Source organism: Canis lupus, chromosome X, assembly GCF_011100685.1.
Source record: "Canis lupus familiaris isolate Mischka breed German Shepherd chromosome X, alternate assembly UU_Cfam_GSD_1.0, whole genome shotgun sequence".
NCBI lineage: Eukaryota > Metazoa > Chordata > Mammalia > Carnivora > Canidae > Canis > Canis lupus.
In genome coordinates, this window is record NC_049260.1 from 115,410,782 (window position 1) to 115,417,422 (window position 6,641).

A 6,641-nucleotide genomic window follows, 5' to 3' on the forward strand; every position below is an offset into this window, starting at 1 on the left:
ATTGTTTGTTGTTATTTATTCCTGTGTTGTTACAGGGTATAGACGAACTATGAGCACTGAGTTGGTTACCAGGACACACATTTGCTTTTAGAAACACTCATTTGCTTTTAGAAAAAAAAGATGAATCTTTTTTCATCTTGCTGTCTTCACCTTGGCTTTTTTTTTTAAAGAATTAATAAATTTGGTTCTCTGTTCCAATACCCACATTTTCTAATTCTTTATTATAATGGAATTTCTAGCCAACCCTATACTTTGTCCTTCCATTTACTCTATTCCTCTCACTTCTCCATTAGACAAAGATAAAATAAAACCTGTCCGCTTGAGTAATTCCAATCAAGCTGCCAGAATGGGAAAACCACTCCCTCATCCTCCCTTTCTTACCTTTCACTTCTGGAATCTCAGGTGTTCCTGGAAGTGAGCCCTGTAGTTTCAACAAGGAAAGAACTGACATTAAAAATAATATTTTTATTTTTCTAATTGCCAAAGCAGAGGAAGTTCAGTATGGAGAATTTAGAAAATACAGCATCATTAAAAAAATTTTTTTCAGTCATAGAGATCCCATTATTTTATGTAATTCCTTAAATGCTTTTCCTTCTGCCCAGGATCATACTGTGAATAAAGTTTTACATCCTTTTCCCCACATTTAAGATTATATCATAAGACTGTCAGTTATCATGAAGTATTCTTCAAAAATATGATTTTATTGGCAGCATATCATTCCATCCTATGGATATACAAAAAACTGACAGCCTAACCAGAGAAACAGCTGATTGAGATGAATTCTTAGAGCTGTCTTTCTCTCCTTTCCTCCACTCCTGATGGTAATGAAGCAGTTGATGTAGTTGTATCATTTCTCCTCTATGGACCATGATGACAAGAATCCCATTATCATCTGTCCCTGATAACAAAGGTAGAAATCAGTGTCCTCTTAGCCCCTTCTCAAATGTTTCTGTCACTTGTTATATCTTCAGTCCCCCCTCCTATGTGTGGGGTGGAATCATTTAGCAATCAGTGAAGAGGAAATGACAAGGACTTGGGCAGAGGCACTTGATGTTGACATCTCCTCTCCCACCCCCAGACTACAAGACAGATAACAGAAGTCATGTGAATAAAGTCACTGAGCCATAGCCACAGCATCGTCACACTTGGAACGGGTAGCACACCAGGAATGCTGCTTGCCTCCTTCCCGGATCCCCAGAGAACACACATTTGGAAAATGAGGTGATCTCAGTCTCTACCCCCTCACCCAACAGTCCTCAGGGTCTAGCATCAACCATCAGAGTAAATTGACATCGATTTCCAGGAAAGTTGCAGAGCATGTCAAGGAGTAATGATAGCATGTAACCTATTGTTCTGCTTTTAATGAAATGTGAATTTCTTCTTCTGGTTTCCAGAGGGAAGTAATAACCTCTAAACCTCCCCTTCACAGTATTATAACCAAGATTGAGCCCATTAAGAGGGGTCTCAGGTATCTCCGGATGCCTGGCTGGTTCAGTCACTGAAGCATGCGACTCTTGATCTCAGGGTTGTGAGTTTGAGCCCCACGTTGGGTGTAGAGATAACTTAAAAATAATTTTTTTTAAATAAAATCTTAAAAAAAGAGAGAGGTATCAGGTATCTGGTTGGTCTGGATTCATTTTTCAGCAAGTATAGCCTAGCTTATGTGTTCCTTCAAAGACTGTGTAGCACTCAGGCAGGGAAGTTTCAAAATTGTGTTTAATGCAATTTTAAGTCTCTCCTGTGTCCCAATTTCCCGAATATCTAAAGACTAATCCGGGTACCAGCCCAACACTTTAAAAACTGAAAAAAAATTGAAACAAATTTCCAGCTGCTTCAATTGTTTATATCTTCTTCAGCTTTATGGAAGTATAGTTAACAAATAAAATTGCAATATATTTAAAGCATACAACATGATAATTCAATATATGTAGCCATAGTGAAATGGTTCCCACAACCAGGCTAATTAACACAACTGTGACCTCACATAGCTACCTTCTTTTTTTTTTTAGAACTTTTAACATCTACCCTCTTAGCAAATTTCGAGCATACAATACAGTATTATTAACAAAAGCCACCATGCTGTACAGTAGATCCTTAGAACTTATTCCTCTTAGAGCTGTTTTTGAAAATTGCTGTTCCATTTATATTCTCAGCACACTGTACTACAGTTCCCTTTTCTCCACATCCTCACCAGAATTTATCTCTTGTCCTTTTGACAATAGACATCCTAACAGGTGTAAAGTGATAGCTCATTGTGCCTTTGATTTGCATTTCTCTAATTATTAGTGATGTTGAGCCCTTTTTCATATAGCTGTTGGCCACTTATACATAGTCTTTAAAAATGTCTTTTCAAGTCCGTTGCCCATTTTTATTGGGATTATTTGGTTTTGGTTTTATTTTGGGTGATTGGGTGGGTTGTGTGAGTGTTTGCTTTGCTATTGAGTTGTAAGTGTTCCTGTATATTTTGAATATTAACCCATCACCAGATATATGGTTTGCAAATATATGCTCCCATTCTGTAGGTTGTCTCTTCATTTTGTTGGTGCTTTCATATTTGCTATGCAGAAACTTTAGTCTTATGTAGTTCACTTATTTTTTTTCACTTGTTTATTTTTGCTTTTGTTGCTTGTGTTTTTGGTGTCAAATCCAAAAAAAAAAAAAAATCACTGCCAAGACCAATGTCAAGGAGGTTTTCCCTTATGTTTTCTTTTAGGAGATCTACAGTTTCAAGTCTTATGCTTAAGTCTTTCATCTATTTTAAGTTGATTTTTGTGTGTGGTTTAAGATAGGGTTCTTCTGCATGTGAATATCCAGTTTTCCAATGCCATTTATTGGAAAAGCTATCCTTTCCTTGTTGTGTATTCTTGGTATCTTTGTCAAAAAGTAGTTGACCATATGTACCTGGGTTTATTTTGGGGAACTCTATTCTGTTCAATTGATCTATGTGCCTTTTTCAATGATAATAACATACTGTTGTGATGACTATAGCTTTGTAGCATAGTTTGAAAACAAGTAATGTGGTGCCTCCAGCTTTGTTCTTTCTCAAGTTTGTTTTGTCCATTTGAGGTCTTTCTGGTTCCATACACATTATAGGATTATTTTTTTATATTTCCATGAAAAGTACCACTGGAATTTTAACAGGGATTACATTGGATCTGTAGACCACTTTGAGTTGTATGGATATTTTAATAATACTAATTCTTACGATCCATGAACATGGTTATCTTTTCATTTCTTTGTGTCTTCTTCGATTTCTTTGATCAATGTTTTATAGTTTTCAGTGTACATATCTTTCAACTCCTTGTTTAAATTTATTCCTAAGTATTTTAACCTTTTTGATGCCATTATAAATGGGATTGTTTACATAATTTCTTTTTCAGATAGTTAATTGTTATTGTATAGTGATGTAACTGATTTTTGTATGTTGATTTGTATCTTGCAACTTTGGTGAATTCATTTATTAGTTCTAATAGTTTTTTAGTGGAGTCTTTAGGATTTTCTATACATAAAATCATGTCAATGCCAACAGATGATTTTACTTCCTCCTTTCCCAATTTTTTTTAAGATTTTATTTATTTATTCATGAGACACACAGAGAGAGAGAGAGAGAGAGGCAGAGACACAGGCAGAGGGAGAGTCAGGCTCCATGCAGGGAGCCTGACATGGGACTCGGTCTCAGGTCTCCAGGATCACACCCCGGACTGAAGGTGGCGCTAAACCGCTGAGCCACCCGGCTGCCCCTTCCTTTCCAATTTTAATGTCTTCTAAATCTTTTTCTTTTCTAATTGTTCTGGATAGGATTTCCAGTACCATATTTAACAGAAGTGGTAAGAGAGGGCACTGTTATCTTTATTCCTGATCTTAGAGGGAAAATTTTTAGCTTTTTGCTATTGAGTTAGCAGTGCACTTTTCATATATGGCCTTTATTATATTGAAGTGTGCTCCATCTAGATTTAATTTGTTGAGAAATACTAGAGTGGAAGGATATTGAACTTTGTCAAATGCTTTTCCTGCACCTGTTGAGATGATCATGATTTCTAGCCTTCAGTTTGTTATTTTGGAGTATCATTTTTATTGATTTGTGTATGTTGAACAATTTTTGCATCCCAGTGATAAATCTCGCTTTATTATGGTATATGATCCTTTTAAAGTGCTATTGAATTGGGGAATTCCTGGATGTCTCAGTCAGTTAAGCACCTAGCTTGTGATTTTGGCTCAGGTCATGATCTCAGGGTTGTGAGATCAAACCCTATGTTGGGCTCAGTGCTGAATGTGGAGCCTGCTTAAGATTCTCTCTCTCTGCCTCTGCCCCACCCCTGCTTCCTCTCTAAATAAATGCTCCTGAATTGGGTTTGCTAACATTTTGTTTAGAATTTTTGCATCTGTGTTCATAAAGAATATTGGCCTATAATATTCTTTTTTGTGTTATGGTTGTCAGGTTTTGGTGTTAAAAATGCTGGCCTCGAAAAATGAGTTTGAAGCGTTCCCTCCTTCCCTTCTTTCTTCCTTTCTTCTTTTCCTTCCCTCCTCCCTCAACCCTTCCCCTTATTTTTTCCCCTTCCTTGCTCTTCTTCCTCTTTTGCTACTATAAAAACACTGTGATAAATATCTTCACTTATATATTATGCTCTAGTGATTTTGTTTCTATGAAACAGATTCTGAGTGACCCATCTCACTAGCATATATAGCCTAATCAATGTCATGGAATAATTGCAATCCTTCTCAACTCAATTCCTTGAGTGGGCACATAGCAATCAATGAGATGGTTGGAAAGAGTTTCATTTTCCACCTAAAATTTTTTGATGACCATATTGAAGATGAGAAAATGGAAGCTCAAGGCAAGCCATCGGCTAATCTCATGTGTTAATTAGGATAATGTCAAATGCTATAATAAATAAGCCCCAAAGATCCCATCAATCAATCAATCAATCAATCAATAAATAAATAAAAAGCCCCAAAGTCTCATTGACTGAGACCAATAGAAACTTATTTCTCACTCACGTATTAATTCTATGTTGCTGTTTGTGTTTGGCAGACTGGTCTTCCACTCAGGAATCTAGGCTGCTTCCATATTTTGACTGCACTTTTCCATAGGACCTCCATGTCATCTAGACTCAGCCATCAGATGGGAAATGAGAGATTAGAGAAAGCACATCTGCATAAGTGCCTTGACCTGGAAATGTCTCACACCACTTCCACTCATTGTCCACTGGCAAGCACCGTCCTTCATTTTCATGTAGATGCAAAGGGAACTGCAAAATGTAGTCCACCGCTGGATAGCCACTTCCAAGTAATAATTCTAAACTGTGTTAGAGAGAACACTAATCTTCAGTAAAGAACTCTTGTTATACCTAAGGTCACATAAATATTAAAGAAAAGGGTCATGAGGTAAACGTTTTTGCTATTTATATTCTCATGTGAATTGGTCTTTAGGGGTTTTGTGCCAACTTTTCATTTGAAGATTACAGTCCCACTAGTCTCATAAAATGAAATTGAAAGTATGTCATTGTTTTCCATACTCTGAAAAGTTAATATACATGACAATTGTTTATACCTTGGAGTTTAAAGGAACTTACCTTTAACATCTTCTAAGGTTAGTGCTATTTTTGCTGGTAGCTCATTCCCTAGAAAATTATTAATTATGTGAGGGTTTTTTTAAAAGATTTATTTATTGGAGCAGCTGGGTGGCTCAGTCAGTTGGGTGTCTAGCTTCAGCTCAGGTCATGACCCCAGGGGCCTGGGATGGGCCTGTGCTGGCTGCCCTCCCTTCTCAGCAGGGAATCTACTTATTCCTCTGCCTCTCCCCTAGCTCATGCATATTCTCTCTCTCTCTCTCTCTCTGTTTCTATCTCTCAAATAAATATATAAAAAATAAAATCTTTTTTTAAAGATTTTATTTATTTATTCATGAGAGACACACAGAGAGAGAGGAGAGAGAGAGAGAGAGAGAGAGAGAGAGAGAGAGAGAGAGGCAGAGACACAGGCAGAGGGAGAAGCAGGCTCCATGGACAAGCCTGATGTGGGACTTGATCCTGGGACTCTAGGATCACAATCTGGGCCAAAGGCAGGTGCTAAACTGCTGAGCCACCCAAGGGATCCCAAATAAAATCTTTTTAAAAATATTTACTTATTTATTTTAGAGAGAGAGTGCACACAAGCAGAGGAAGGGGGAATAGGAGAGAGAAAGGGAGAAAAGCAGACTCCCCACTGAGTGTGGAGCTCAACACAGGCTCTATCTCATGACCCTGAGATCATGACCTGAGCCAAAATCCAGAGTCAGATGCTTAACCAACTAAGCTACCCAGGCACCCCTCATTATGTGAAGATTTTTTTAAATATTAGTCTAAATTTCTATATATATCAAATATTTTCCAACTCTGTAGTTATATGCATTCTTGATTTCAAATATTGTGTATGTACATTTTCTCTTTTCCCATTTTGTTCTTTATTAGTTTCATCAGAAGTTTGCTTTTTTAAATTGATCTTTCCAAAGAACCAAGTTTTGATTTTTTTTTTTTTGTTTTGGTTTTTTTTTAATATTATATTTATTTTATTTTATTTTATTTATTTATTTATTTATTTTTATTGGTGTTCAATTTACTAACATACAGAATAACACCCAGTGCCCGTCACCCATTCAC